Source organism: Amphiura filiformis, chromosome 19 (genome assembly GCF_039555335.1).
Source record: "Amphiura filiformis chromosome 19, Afil_fr2py, whole genome shotgun sequence".
In the NCBI taxonomy this organism is placed as follows: Eukaryota; Metazoa; Echinodermata; class Ophiuroidea; order Amphilepidida; family Amphiuridae; genus Amphiura; species Amphiura filiformis.
The window spans coordinates 21,054,622-21,071,213 of NC_092646.1; the positions used below are offsets into that span (position 1 = coordinate 21,054,622).

Genomic DNA, 16,592 nt, shown 5'->3' on the forward strand with positions numbered 1-16,592 from the left:
TTTCTGCGAAATGTTTTGTGTTTGTTGGGTCTCTAAATGCTGACCAAACAATATGTTGACAACAGCAGATCACTGCAAATTGAGAAACAAAATATCTTGACTTAAATCATATTTCATTCATATGATGATGTGAATTTTTATATTTGTTTTCCATATTGTATTTTCAGGCATTGATGAATCAAGTTTCAGCTACTATTTATGCACGCTTCAATAAGAAACTCCCCGGTGGGAAAGTAGTGTGTGGTGTGTTCTCAAGGGACTTTAGACGTAATGCTCTTAACTGTCAGGTACTGACATTATAGAAATCAATGTATGACAAAAGCAATTTACTGTATTTCCTCCACCCCTAATTATCACCAGGGGGTCACTCCCATACAGAAGTCCTGATATAAGCATCTCAAAACTGCTCCCTAAAGAGTCTATCATGTTGGGGCAAATTTTGCCCCTTAATGGTGTGTGTTGCTGAAGATCATACTCATTAATGCATTAACATAATGTAAAATTCAAAACAACTTCATATTTTGTAGAGCACACTCATAAATTTATTGAGATATTTTATAATTTTATAAGAATCTACTGGTCATTTTCCCATATGAAAACAGATTTTGTAATTATAAGCAATTATTAAGAAAGTAAAGGCATGCATTTCCATCGCTCAATAGTACATTTAACAGCATATCAAATTCAAAACTTTTTAATTTTAAGGACTTGATGAGACAAACAATATGTTGAATGATTCATTAAAAGTTTTGTGTTACTGTTTATGAGCTTTCTGTGTTACTTGTTCATATTTGAATGACTCTATATGAGTTTTTGCCAGATTTGCCAGTTTAAACTTGGCAAAAACAGGTTTTTGCCAGTTTTTGCTTATTTGCCGGCAACTTGAGAAGTGAAGTAAGATATTGATATATGTACAATATGTCCAAATAATGTCCTATGATATCTTCAATATCTATTCAAAATGCCTGTCAGCTTGTTTGACTTTATCCGTTGTTATTATTTCAGATCTTAGTAACAGTACCGCAGTGTCTAGAGATTCTGCTGCTTTCTCCATGTCGTCAGGAATGGGCTAAAAGGATTCGCTATGTCATCTTTGATGAAGTAAGTTCTTAACAAATTGAGTTGTCATACGTTAATCTTATGAGAAAGGGATCTTCTCTCACAGTGTGGGAGGTAAAGGTTATATCTGCCGTATGGGGTGCAAGGATTTCAACTGGAATAGCCCATTTAGATTTGCCTGGGAAAGGAATAGTAAAAAATATAGATTTGATAATAGGCAACTAGATTTGAGTATGTTTTATTAGCACCACATAGAAAAAGATACATGACAATTTCCTGTATCTTGATCAAAATTGTGATGGAAAATAATACTTCTTTCCCATTTTAGGTGCATTGTCTTGGTGGTGAGATAGGAGCTGAGGTGTGGGAGCATTTACTAGTAGCCATCAACTGCCCATTCTTGGCGCTCTCAGCTACAGTTCGCAATCCTCAAGATATACGAGGGTAAGGTTTACTGACTTTCATTGTGTTGTAGAGAATATTGATTAATAAAGGTAAATGCAATCAAAACATTTATATAATGGGTTCTGCTGTGCCTCGCCCATTTATGCTTTTACTGCCTCTGACACATTATTTGGGTGTAAATGATATAATAATGCTACACCCTTTATTTCTATTCTATTACCACAAATAGTGCAATTTAAAAAGAAAACATCACTTTTTGCCCAAGTTGTTTACTTCAGGGTTAGCATGTATGCATATTTACAGCATAAGTGACAGCACATATCACAGAACAATTGTAATGATAACCAAGTGTAATGCTGTGCGTAGAATTATGTTACGCTTTACTACATTTACAAAGTATGCACAATCAGGTAACATTATTGCAGAATAACACACTTTTTGTGGAATTTCAAAATTAGTGTCAGTATTCTTTTGTATAGAAAAAATTTTGTATAGATATTCAAGATTAGAGTCAGTCGGGAAAGGACAAGCAAACAATTGAATTTTTTGGCCTAAGCCTAAAACAGATGAGTTAGCCTGATGATGCACCAAGGATGTGATATGGTATATGTTAGCCAGCAAAAATAGTCCAGAAGACCTGGGCTTCATTTCACTCAACTTTATGAAGCTTGATAAGTCTTGAAATCGTTCGTAACTTACAACAAGTTGTAAGTTCCATTTCACTAAACTTACTTACGAATGCTACCCTTCGTAAGTAATAGGGATTCACTACAGGGACCCTTCGTAAAGTTAAGTCTAGTATTTGTAACTTTACTAACAGTTACTTCAGTTACGAAGTGGGTTATATGAAGGGTTAAAAGTTCACTGAAATGGACCCCTGATTACATTAGTTTGTTATTCCCTTAGATTATTAATACACAGATTGGAATTTTCCATGCCTGTGCCCTCTAAGTGTACTCGAATTCAGCTGACGCCGGTACAGCGTACATACCTGGCGACCAGTGTTGTAGTCAAGACCTTTATGTCCGAGACCGAGACCAAGACCTGCCCGTCCGAGATTGAGACCGAGACCAAACCTTCCGAGACCAAGACCACCCCTTCCGAGACCGAGACCTCTAAGTTCCGAGACCAAGACCGAGACCGAGACCTTGGTTTAATCCCGGGGGATACTCAAGTTCGGTTTGGGTAGGGGTGTGCAGCTGGGAATTTGAAAGGAGACCCATCAATGTACCAATTTTTCAAGAAAATGGACCCCAATTTAACAAAATGTGTCTTTAACTTTTCCTCCAAATTTTGTGAAAATTTCAAAAATGTTGGCTATAGTGGAGGCAAAATTGAGCTATTTTCATGAAAATTTTGAAAAAAAGGGACCCATCCAAATACCAAATTTGGTCTAGAAAAAAAGGAGGCCATTGATATACCGAAAGGCTGAAATTGCTACCCATGTTTGCAGCACGTCCATTTGTACTGAGTACCCCACCCCAGCTTAATCAGAGTGGTGGCGGAAGCATTAGCATTTTTGATTATGAAATAAAATTTAAAGCTCACATCCGAACATGCTCACTTTTGAGTCATTTATAACTCCACATATTGTTAAATCCCTAACCTCATACATGTCAGTATCATAAAAATGATTTCTGTATCTTTATTCTTAACAATTTCTTCAACATTCATTGAAATTTAGGGTAAGGAAAAAGTAATGATCAACAACAGAAAGTCGAATCTTTTTCTTCAGGTCTCGACAGGTCTCGAACTAAAAACTTCCGAGACCGAGACTTTTGAGGTCCGAGACCGAGACTTTTGAGGTCCGAGACCGAGACCTTGACACCCGAGACCCGAGACCTGCAAAACCAGGTCTCGAGATGGTCTCGAGACCGAGACCTGGTCTCGAGACCTACAACACTGCTGGCGACATCGCTTATCTTACGCGAGAAGTTTCTTTTGTGTACGCTCCCGATGTTTGCTCTATATTTGAGTTTGCTCACGCGGTACCTGACTTAGCGTCGATCCCCTGAGGCAACATGCCATGTTTCCGCGGTATGGCTATTCCTCTCTACCTGAAGGATGATTGATATTACATTAAGTGCTCCCTCTCGTAAGAAGAACTGGGTGAGGCCATTTCAAGCAATGCTATATGACTTGGTTACCAAATAATGATTCAATGTTTTGTGGCTTTTCAGTTTCATCAGCCCATTGGAACCTATCTTCTGTGTTTATGCAGTGCATGCACTTTAGTGGCAAAAAATAATACATATAGTATAAATAACTATAGTATAACCAATATATTTTTTGTTGTTTCACATTTTATAGTTGGCTTCAAGCAAGCCAGGATTTCAAGCGACAACAAGCTGAGGAGATTCTGAGGCAGAGTTCCAAGAAGAAAGCTGCCAAAGCTGATAGCAATGCCTACACAGTTGGCTTAGGTCAGTACTAGCATAGTATTCAGCAAGGTCCTTCAGCGGTGTCCTACTGCTCATCCTGATTGTTGCTGTTGCGTAAAAAGAACTAGGTCTTGCCTCGGTCATGCAATGCTATGTAGCTTGATTGGCGAATAAGGTGCCGATGTGATGATGACATAATTCAATTAGTCAATCAAAACTCCAATTTTGTGTTTAATAGTGCCAAATTGGCAAATTGCTGAAGAACCTTGCCAAAAACTACAGTGAACCATTGACTGTGACCCAATGCAAGTGAATGAGGCTGAATGAGCAAATGAGCAAAACTGAGATATTCATATCACAGTGTTTTATATGAAGCAATGAACATTTTGATACCAGAATCAATGTTATATTGTATTCCTTTCAAAAATTATAAATAATTGAAAATCATGTTGTCCTGCATGAATTATATTATCAAGTAATAATGCATATTTTGACAATTATGTATCTCCTTTGTTGATATAAAAATCAGTCCCCAGATAGGTTAAAGCAATAATATGTGATTTGCATAAAGAAAAGATTCCTATTTAAATGTTTGTTTTCACTGATCACATTATCCCCTTTTAATTTTGAGCCAAACAAGTGAGGTATAACGAAGAAAATTGCGATTTCATTCCAGCGCCTACATGCGTGTACTACGATTGTCAATCATGTTACATGTAATACTGCACGGAGCATTGCGCTTGATGTGTGTACACATAAGCTGACATCCACGGGACATGTTAGCACACTCGATCGGTGAACTCTGAATAAATCGGGTCTCCCTGGTTTTAATATAAAAAGTTAAATTTTACCTTTACGCGTCTTAGGCTTAGTACACCACTGGGCATTATAATTGTGTAAAAAGTAGAAATCCGAGTAAAATTGAGGGCGCTGCTGTGAAGCAAATCACACATTATGGCTTTAAAATCTGTCGGAATAAGTTTTCATTATTTTTTGTTTTTTCTTTACCCTTTGCAGTGATTTGGGAGGAACGGCATTCTGATCTGGAGAAGTATGTATACTTGCCCAAACCAATTACTAAGCAGAAGTATCCGTTGATGCCAGGTGACCCAAGTCTTTTTGAGACAAATGAATTTATACCTGTGCATCCAGTAGCAATGCTTAACCTTAACAAGGTAGGCCTAAAATAAATAGATTTTGCAAAGAGACAAAATACAGGGTCAAAGTAGTAGGTTTTACTTTCTTCTGTTAACCCCCTGAGCACTACCTGCTGATCTAACATTGCCTCTGATTGGTCAATTACATCATATATTCATTTTAAACACCAATCAGATTGGAGCTTTGCAAATAATTTATCCCAATTTTTTTTGTGTGTGGTGAAATTATTCTAACAGTGTTGCTGATTGGTCCAATTGATAATGAAAACTTCTTTTTGACCAATAGGCAGGTAGTGCTCATGGAGTTAACTCATATAATACTACTGTAGAAGTGATCATTTTGTGTGTCATTTTTGTTCTTTACCAATTTGAACATTCTTTGTTTCAAATTTGCAATAGGGTGAAAATAATCACTCAATTTTATGTTTGCAGTGGAAGTGCTGAGCACAAAAAGCATAAAAATTTATTTCCCACCAAAATTTGCAGTTTTACAGTACTCTCCTCTCCTCTCCTCTCCTTCCTTCCTTCCTTCCTTCCTTCCTTCCTTCCTTCCTTCCTTCCTTCCTTCCTTTCTTTCTTTCTTTCTTTCTTTCTTTCTTTCTTTCTTTCTTTCTTTCTTTCTTTCTTTCTTTCTTTCTTTCTTTCTTTCTTTCCTTTTTATTTTCCATCTTTCTTATTTTCTTTCTTATTCATCAGGCGAACTGGATTGCTCTCCTTCGGGATTGAGCTCTCTCACAGCAGTTTTTTATGATAACTTTGATTTGTATTATTTATTTAATTACGTATTTATTCCTTTCTTTTTTCATTCCTTTTATTTCTATTCTTTCTTTTTTTGTTTCTTCCTCATCAGTTCTCTGCTATTGAATAAAGGTGAACCTCAGGATATCTACCATTGTCCCCAAACAAAACAGGGATGCTCTTGTTGCCCTGCAAGTACTTCTTCCTTCCTTCATTTAGTTATCCGTTCTTCCTTCATTTCATCCTTCCATGTACCCATCTTTCATTTCTTCATTCATTCACTCCTCCTTCATCATTTAATCATTCCCAACTCCCTTTCCTTTCTCCCCATCCTTCCTTCATTCCTTCCTTCCTGTTACTAATCTTCCTGCCTTTGAATTTAGGTCAAGGTTCAAGGTCTTCCATCAGATTTAACACTGTCACCAAGGGAATCCTTAGTGCTGTATGATGCCATGAAAGCTGCATACCCTGCCTGCCAACAGATCAAAGTAAGAAAACAATTTATGTGATAAACAAGATTGTATTTTATTGGAGCTGGTCTCCACTATAATTGAGAGAAGGTCTCTTATTTTATCCCTTGAGTAAGAAAAGTTTTGTCTTTTCGAAAGTCTGGTCTTTAACTTTGTTGATATGTTTTGTGTTACTCCCCCATTGGATGTTGTGTCATATTTTCCCTGTTTTCTTCAATAAAGTTGACTTGTTAAAACCAAAATGTGAAAACCATGACCTACCCTCTCTGAGCTGGCAGAGGTCACTACATATTTCGCGATCAGAGGGGAGGGGCATTCTCAGAACCTGTGGTTATCAGAGGGTTTGTGCATGGTTTGTGCCCTTGTCATTAGACTGGACTTACATCAAATCATGAGGGCTCTGATTAAGAGCTACTCTGACATCAGAAATACTTTGCATAGTTGATAATGGCAATTGTGACCTGCTCCCACAAAACCAGACATAAGTCACTAATTTTGAAAATTGAGATTTTGATGTCATCATTTAGTATAGGTCTTCAGCTTTCATTTGATACCAAAATTGTGTTTCTGGGACATGCGGTCCTCGTTCTGCGGTCTTTCAACAGGAAGGGGAAAGCGGCACATAAAGAAAAGGCAAATGCAATAAAAATGGCTTTAAAGTTGTAAAATGACATGTTAAGGACTTGGTTTGGCTCAGAAAATGGTAGATTTGGGTGCTTTAGGCGTAAAAGAATATTTTGTTTTCAATGGTAGGTTAATGTAATTGTAAACATATTAAGGAATCAAAAAATAATGAAAACTGAAAAACAAAATCTGCAAGGTTTTTCACTCCTTTCCCAACGAGTGCGACTTATGGCGGAGCGGGTCACAATTGATATCAAGATATCTGGGAAGTTGTTATAGGGCTACCTGACCTGGCACTAATAATAAATGCAATTTTGCAGTGCTGTAAAAAGGGGGAAGTATCAAGATGAGATGGAGAAGAATGAATAACTTGCCTTTTAGGGAGAGTCGCATTTTAGACCCGATAGAGCTGCCTGGGACGACCCTGGACGAAACAAGCTTAGCTACCCGATGAAATTCAAAGATCTTGACGGAGAAGCATGACCCCTGAGATCGATCGTGCATTCAAACAGCAATTTGGGATGACCAATTTCAAGTGCTTTGCTCAAGTGGTCACTTAGTTTGGTCACCGATTACATTGATTTTAACTGGACTAGAAGTTATTACCAATTATAACAATAGCATTGAGTACCGAGATCGATTCTCACAGCGGGCGGTCGTGACGCTCATCTCAATTATCTGGTTTATGAATGTGACCTTTTCATTCATTCCAGGGGACGATGATGTAAAAAACACACCCGATTATGTATTCGTCCAGCTTGATCATCCGACCCGCAAAAACTTGCGGGTCTAATTCGCAATAGTCCCTTAAGCAGGCATGTGAGAGTTCCTCCCTATATCAGATTTAGGACAACATTGTTGGTTTCCTCCATTTTTCTACTCCTGCTCTGTACAAAAGTATTCAAGCTTTATTAAACTTTATGTTGACTTTTCTTCATTTTTTTGTGCTTGGTCACTCACATACCTGTAAAATTAACATATTTCAGGAAGCTCCCTTTTGTGTCTCCTCCTAGATGCTTGATCCAGATGTGTATTTCCAAGACATTCCAGTCTTGCGAAAACAAGATGCTCGTAACTATGAAAGGGATCTGAAGAAAAAAATGATGCGGTGGATAGGTGAAGACCATAGTCACAAGGTTAGAAACGGCTTTTAATTTAAGTGTTCATTTTTCATCAGGTCATTCATTAAGAAAGAAATGGATCATTGGAAGGAAATTGAGCAAATTCAGTGCTAAGATGGATGTAGCTACACTACACTAAAACATACCTGGCAGCTTTGTGGGTACCAGCTGATGCCATTAGTGTGTTCAATGGTGGAGACATACTGTTAAAAACATTCTTCAGTTTAAGGTCATCCTGTCATATAGCGGTTGTGCATGAAATTATTGATTGGCTCCAAACAAAGGATTTGAACCGGTGTCCTTCACCGTAATCATGGTGCAGTGCAGTCCATTCAATCACCTCTACACATCAAGTACACTTATTGATGTTTATATCTCAAAGCATAACTGTTTTATTTCTGAAGATAAAGCTTTACACATTTCGATGGCGTTTTAAAATCTTCTTCGAACACCTCAGTGAGGTGTTCACTGAGTCAAGTTGTAGATTAGTATGATCCCTAATTGAGGCAAATAACTATATATGTTACTTATATCTTGTTAACTCTTTATAACGTGTTCATGTTTAAAGTAGAGTTTTGTTTCAATTATAAATATATAATATATAAGGATTCAAAGAGAAAGTTAAAAAGCTCACCCTTGTACAGAGTTAAAATTCGGGGGTGAGAAAGCGAAACTTCTCACACATAAAAGTGAGGAGATACATTCCTAAAATGACCATGTCCGCCACGACAGATGGTATGTTCAAAAGTAATGGTCATTTCGATCCTGAATTCTGGCTAATCTGACTAAATAATCATAAATGTGGTTTTGGCCAAGGAAATCTTCCTCTTCTTGGCCAAGCCTCCTCCTTTCAGGATTTAGACCATCTCAAGGGACACCACCCACTTTATTGGTGATCTGAATCATACCAGCCATATGATTGGTTGAAAGTTGATATCTAAACCTACTTGGAAGTTTGTGATTGGTCAGGAAAGTTTAGTACCAATCACTGTTAAGAAGCTTCCGATTGGATAATATTAATTATCTGATTATTCCTTCATTTGTATGTATATGGAGATATTCCTCTTCTCTTCAGTCTAATCTACAACTTGACTCAGTGAACACCTCACTGAGGTGTTCGAAGAAGATTTTAAAACGCCATCGAAATGTGTAAAGCTTTATCTTCAGAAATAAAACAGTTATGCTTTGAGATATAAACATCAATAAGTGTACTTGTGTGTTAATGGCCACGCTATGCATTCGTCACATGGTAGCAGCTAGGTTTACGACACCTGAAATGTTCTTCGTGTAGAATTTTTGTTTGAACAGGATCATCTAATGTGGAGGAAGTCTAACGGCATCCCAGTAGCTATGGGTGAGTTATCCATATTTGTTAAAGTAGTGAAATTGGCATTATGGTGTAAATTTGAATCGGACATTCAAATTGGTGTTAGTCACACTAGGCCTCGCATTAGAAGATTTAGTTTCAGTCAAGCATAGTATGGCAGATGCAAATTTAAATTTTGGCTTTGATGATTCACCTTTTTATGTAATTTGATGACCTGTCTTAACCAACAGGTAATAAAATCAATTTTGAAAGAAAATGGCAAAGTGTGCCGGATAAACTAAACAAGTCAGTTTACTTTAAATTTTTAATTGTAACTACTTACAGTCACAAGTGATTTTGAATTACGAAAGAAGCAACATTTTGATATTGTATCTATTTGATTCAAACTATAAAGATGGCCATTTGGTACCCTAATTTGGGTACACCGCTTTATCAGATTTACTGATTTTATCACTAAGGACTACAGTCAGACGGACTTAATGGGTGAAGTGATGAGTTTATTTTGTTTCACTTTAGTCAGGAAGACTATTGTGATGTTTTATCAGGGAAGTGCTGAAGTGCCACCTCCTGCTTTTATCACTAGGTACTAGGGTCGCACGAGACCTAATGGTGACGTGATGGGTAACAATAGTCACTTTACTCAGGGAAGACCTTTGTGATGTTCGCCGCACAGGCATTTTTGGCTACTTTTATGATTTGGCTCTGTAAGATATAATGTTGAATTGTTGATGTTAAATTGTTAATTTAATATCATAATAACTTTGAATTAAAGTTAGGATCTTTCTTTTTAGTGAAAAGAAAGTTTAATAGCAATTAAACTTAATACCTAGAATATATTTCATTTAAATATATAATTTTGAAGTGATATTGAAATGAATTAGTACCAGATCTTGCATTTATGATAATGCAGATCTACTTGTTGCATATCTATTGAAAGCATATAATTTTAGGTTAGGCATGTCAGTATCGCATGGGTATACTTCATGATAGAACTGGATAGTCAGTGAAAGTGGCACCTTAATTACTGAAACGCGTAATTCTAATTGTAACCAGGACTGGTAGTGTTGGGTGCAATTTATCACTAGGGACTAGGGTTTCAGACAAACCTAATGGTGATGTGATGTTGTTATTGCCACAAAGGGAAATGTTTTGGCCTCTCTGATGTGTTCTTGATGAATTGCGAGAGATGCTAATTTAATGGTTACAAAATGAGACTTGTTATGCAACCAATTTGAAAAGAACTGCCATGCTATATTTTACTAAAGCAACTTAACTGCAAAGTAAGTTGGAAAGTTTGACGGCCGACAACAAAGCCAAAACTTACTATAATAACATGTTTTAACATATGTACACATGTTATAGGAAATGTTGAACTCGAAACTGTTCTAATTTAAGTGATCATTAAAATTTAAACTATTTTGGATATATATGATCTATGAAATTTAAAAAGTGAAGAACCAAAAAAGGAACGATTAAGCAAGCAAGAAAGCAAATGAATAACAAAATTACACATAGAATTGCTAAATTTGTGTGACTAATTCTAAACTTGAATGTTGGATGATATTTAACCACCATATGCCACTTTCAGTGCGTAACATGTGGGTGGCTATACTCTAAAGTTATTTGGGTGACCAATGGTCTTCCAAAACCATGCCGTCTTACGTAAGGCATGAGATGATACATCATACAGAGACAATGTATAACTCTCTGTGGAGATAACTATATTATGCTGTTTGTTATTTTACCTGAACTATATTTATCCTGCTTCTAAAACATAGATCTCTGCCAGATTTTGCTCCAGAGAACAATATGAACTTTGACTATTATATTCCATATTATATATCCTACATGGCGGCGACATGCTGATGATGACAAAAAATGGTTCCAGTAACTTTGAATTGCTTGTACATGTATAACTTGTATCCTGCTTTATAATACATGTATAATGACCCAGTTTATGTGTAAAATGCTAGTACACATATTGGAGATCCAGCTTGTATTGCAACAAACTGTAGCTGAACCAAGAGCAAAGGTCATTTTGACCATGCAGATCTCTATGGCAACAGAGCTTAATTTTGACATTTCCAGAAATGTTTTATGTCTTTGTAACAAGACACCATGACTGTAACCAGTAAAGGATTTCCTTGAATTGTACACAGAAGTTGTACAACTTTACCTTGAATGACCTACATTTTACAAGGGTATACTACTTGTCTTACTAGTTACCATAGCAACCAATGAATTAAGCAGATATTTCTTGGGAAAGAGGACTGGAAGAACTCTATACACTGTTGGAACTCCAGACAGGGATCACCTTCAAAAATGTCAACAAACTGTATTGCATTTTACTTTTACTATGGTTCCTATGGACACCGAAGATGCAACTGGCTGCATTCAGAGAGAGAGCAGAACTTTCTACATTGAAATGAACACAATTTGCATGTTCTGATTATACAATGTTATGCCTGGAAAATTATGATAATCGCCTAAAACTCTATGTCAAACATTGACTTTTGTTAATATTATAATCTGCCCAAAACAAACCTGCTCATGGAAACACAGTTCCATACTTAGAGAAGGGGGCATGTGACATAGTATGATCCCTAATTGAGGCAAATAACTATATATGTTACTTATATCTTGTTAACTCTTTATAACGTGTTCATGTTTAAAGTAGAGTTTTGTTTCAATTATAAATATATAATATATAAGGATTCAAAGAGAAAGTTAAAAAGCTCACCCTTGTACAGAGTTAAAATTAGGGGTGAGAAAGCGAAACTTCTCACACATAAAAGTGAGGAGATACATTCCTAAAATGACCATGTCCGCCACGACAGATGGTATGTTCAAAAGTAATGGTCATTTCGATCCTGAATTCTGGCTAATCTGACTAAATAATCATAAATGTGGTTTTGGCCAAGGAAATCTTCCTCTTCTTGGCCAAGCCTCCTCCTTTCCAGGATTTAGACCATCTCAAGGGACACCACCCACTTTATTGGTGATCTGAATCATACCAGCCATATGATTGGTTGAAAGTTGATATCTAAACCTACTTGGAAGTTTGTGATTGGTCAGGAAAGTTTAGTACCAATCACTGTTAAGAAGCTTCCGATTGGATAATATTAATTATCTGATTATTCCTTCATTTGTATGTATATGGAGAGATATTCCTCTTCTCTTCAGTCTAATCTACAACTTGACTCAGTGAACACCTCACTGAGGTGTTCGAAGAAGATTTTAAAACGCCATCGAAATGTGTAAAGCTTTATCTTCAGAAATAAAACAGTTATGCTTTGAGATATAAACATCAATAAGTGTACTTGATGTGTTAATGGCCACGCTATTCATTCGTCACAGTTGTCATCAACCTATTTGATCGTAGTGCATTTGTATGTGTGTGAGACGAACTGTCGCGGTAGATTGCAATCATGCTTATCTTGAATGCATTTGAGTAGGCCGCCATATTTACGGTATGATACGTCATATGCATAACCTCTGCAGGGAGACCTTATATGATAGGATGGTTTGTGTGTCTAGGTGTTGGTGTCTGTGCAGTGGCATGTCGTTCAATACCTCTTATTCTCTATAACACAGTTTTCAGTGGAAAAATAGGTAATTTCAAGCACAATTTTCTCAAACATGGAACAATGAAAAGACATTATCAATTAAGAGTAGAAGGTTGAATTTTACAGTGCCCCCTTCTTTTTTTTTTGGACCAGATAGGAGCACACCGGCTAGGTGGGATAATCGGATGATCCAGCGGATGAATGTAGTTGAAATTTTCATCAAAACTGTAAAATAATTGAAGAAAACATATGTAATTTCTGCATGTTACTCTGAAATTTGCACATTTTTGGCTATACAGTTTGGTATTATTCAGTGATTTTTAAGCACCTTTTTTAGATGCCATGCGAGAAAATAGTCCCACACTGCCCAGATCTAATTAGAGAATAAAAGATAGGATTTTGTCTTTTGCCATCCAATATCTTGTCATAATGGATGGGTGCAGGGCTGGCCAATATTTTGAGTAGTGGATGCCGGTGCAACAAAATCCTATTTTTTTATTCTCATTCAGTTTAGGTATAATATTTGTAAGAAAAACCTGCTTTTTTCCACACAAAAATAAAGTTACTTTTGTGTGGACATCCCTGTTGTTTAAAAGGAACAAAACCATCACGAACGTCTATGCTGCCGGACCGCGTTCTTAGTTCGTGCATGTGAATTACGCGAACTCATTATTACCCGATGGCTTAAGGATCATCAAGCATGCCACCGTTGCGTGGCGATAGTTGTATGTTGCGATAGTCTTATATGACTATCCACTATTGTGTGATATTAGGGACCGTTCATTATTTATAGGGGAGGGGGGGCCGGGAGGATTTCAAAATTGAGTTCATAAAATTACACAACCCCCCCTATTAGCAGCATCTAAAATTACATAACCCTCCCTATTGCCGCAAAAAAAAAACGTAACCCCCCATATCGAGAAATACATTTTGCTGGTAGGCCTATACCATGGCTGGATTCACCTTTTGATGGCCCCTGGGCATGGCAACATGATTGCCATGCCACCTCTGCATATCTGGCTCTTCGTATAGAAGACACCCCTCTCCCCACAATTGTAATCCAAGTTTTTTTCTGTCTCCAGAAAATATGCTATTTCAATGCTAAAATTCAAAGAGAGATGTATCAGAGTCACCGAGCCGGGGGAGGGGGGCAAAATTTCCAAATCGTCCCACTGATCTGCTACTAAAAGAACATTACCTGGACAAATGCGCTTGAAGCGCGTGAAAAAAACCCAGCTAAAATGAACAATATGTGGCCTAAAATCATTCTAAAGGATGATGTATATAGGGCTTTCACAACTTTTGGTTAATTTAGTCCCAGAGTATACAAGTTTTATTCTGTTTCCAAGCATCAGAGGAGCTGCCCTAGCACTCATATTTATGAATTATAGAATGGATGGAATTATACATTGTAACTCTCATTTTTGAGATTCGTGTTCAAGTTCAAGATGAAAAAAAACCACCAGAATTTACAAGGGCCCGTCTCGCAGATCTACTCACAGAATGGTTTTTCTGAGATAAATGCGCGCAAAGCGCGCGGCAATTTGGCATTTTGATACTAAATGGGGTTAATTTAGGGTCTAAAATAGACCAAAAGGAAGACGCAAATCATAAGTTTTGTCACAATACACCTGTCGACTGATCAGGGGAGGGGACTGACTTCCCACCCTGCCATATGGCTATTAAATGTGCTGATGAACAATGGCGTGGATTTCTTTATGACATGAGGTGGTTGTAGTATTTGAAGTATTTTGAAGTATTATGTGAATCCAGCATCTGTTTTTTGGTGAGAGAATAAGTTTATGACACCAATGCGTGTGAAGCGCACAAAAATGTTGCCATATTGAAGCTAATGTAAACTCAAAATATGGTGCAGGAATAGATTCGCGCGAAGCGCGCAAAAATTGACATTTTTGTGGCTAAAATGGCAAAATATGAGGTAAATATCATAATCATAGTGAATAATTTAATATTAAATTTCACCTGACCCCCCCCTATCAGGAAAAATAAAATCACATAACCCCCCTGTTTGTTAAAGTGAAAATCACATAGCCCCCCCTACATTTTTCCCGGCCCCCCCTCCCCTGTAAATAATGAGCGGTCCCTTATACACCCGAAAAACAATCAAATTATGTGAATTATTTACAAGCCACACCCACTGAATAAGAATTAGTGGTATTTAACCATATATCAAGAGTCAGTTGTCATGGGGGAGAGGGGGGCAAGAAAGACAATTTTCTGGTATTCATCATTTTGGCCTAGTATACAGAGGTACATACTTTGGAGGGACTGATGTCAAGTCTTCCTGCTGACCTACTCCAAGAATGACTTCATTGGGACAATTGCACATAGAGTACAATATAGGGCTCTTCATCATGTTATGGTGGTGTGTCCACTACTCATATAATCGGACAACCCATTTTGGACTGCTATCCCTATTCTTTACCCCGTTTTAATTCATTACTAACAAAGGGGAGGCATTGGGTGGGAACAGGCAGTATCAGTATTATATAAGGACAATGATTAATGGAGTTACCTTTAACTCTTGGTATGGTAATAAAGCTTGTTTTTATATTATTCAATTTTACTCAAAGACACGTTTCTCCTTTTTCCTGGGGGTAAAATGCCTTCAATTTTTTAGGTTAACTTAGTGATCACCAGCTTGAAGGCAAACCTCATAAAGCATGTATCAGATGCAAAGGATGCGCTGAAAAAGCAGAAAAGAAAGGCCAAGACAAAGGAGGAACATGAGGCAACTGCAGGTGGTATGTGGTCTGACCGTGCATCAATCAGAGACTATGCCAAGCTGATAAGACAACTGAATGAACAGAATAAACTACCAGCTCTCGCATTCAGGTACAGTTTCTCGCAGTAATGGTCCCCACCAAATGATCATATCAATTTCTGAGCTCTCTTTTAGCAAACCCTGGTTCATTGAATGGGCTATTTTTAAAATCCACACTCCCTCTGTTTTTGCTCAAGTTTTTCACAGAGGGAGTATGAGTTTTGAATGGAATAGACAATTGGGTAACTTCCATCTGGAATACTTACTCCAGTTGTAGAAGATATATTATAAGCCATAATATAGGGGGATTATGGGTTTCAAAATGATTAAACCCTGACCAATTACATTTGAAAAACATACTCCCCTGTGAAACATACTTTCAAAATCTTTCACAGGGGTAGTGTGGATTTTAAATGGAATAGCCCAATGTACACAAGGCTATGACAATACAAAGCATATACAGTCATCTTTGGCAAACAATTTACTATTTAAAAATAAGTGGTCATTGCTCATTATTTTGACAAAAGAATACAGACAATATGAGTTTGCTCTGTCCATTAATAATATAAAAAATAATGTAAGGTAATTCAATCAGCCACTCAGGACCCACTTCCATACTTATGTGGTACAATGTTACATCAACAAGAAAGAAACTGTTGATGTTGTTATTGATGAAAATGTCCTACTGCTTCTATCATTTGCAGCCAGAATCGTTTTCTCTGTGAAAACCTTGCTGACAGTATTGCTTCTTCATTGGAAGACACAGAGACAGAGATGAGGGCAAAATTTGAAACAAGGCCACTGTGGAAAGAGGTGCAGAAGATAATGGAGAGATTAGAGAAAGAAGCAAAAAGAAGCCAGGATAAAGAGACTCATGGGTGAGTGACAAGGTCATTAATACAATCAAGGGCATATTGTGCATACATACATGTTATCTAACAGCACACATGATTGGTTAA

At 37.2% G+C, this 16,592-nt stretch overlaps 1 long non-coding RNA gene and 1 pseudogene across 1 annotated transcript; both read left to right on the forward strand.

Moving 5' to 3' along the window:
• The window catches only part of LOC140141037 (probable ATP-dependent RNA helicase DDX60), an 83,813-nt pseudogene that overhangs the window by 41,789 nt on the left and 25,432 nt on the right, over window positions 1–16,592 (forward strand).
• On the forward strand, window positions 8,451–11,520 carry LOC140141038 (uncharacterized). The gene is made up of 2 exons (XR_011857342.1): window positions 8,451–9,104; window positions 11,072–11,520. It is a non-coding gene; the product is annotated as an uncharacterized lncRNA (long non-coding RNA).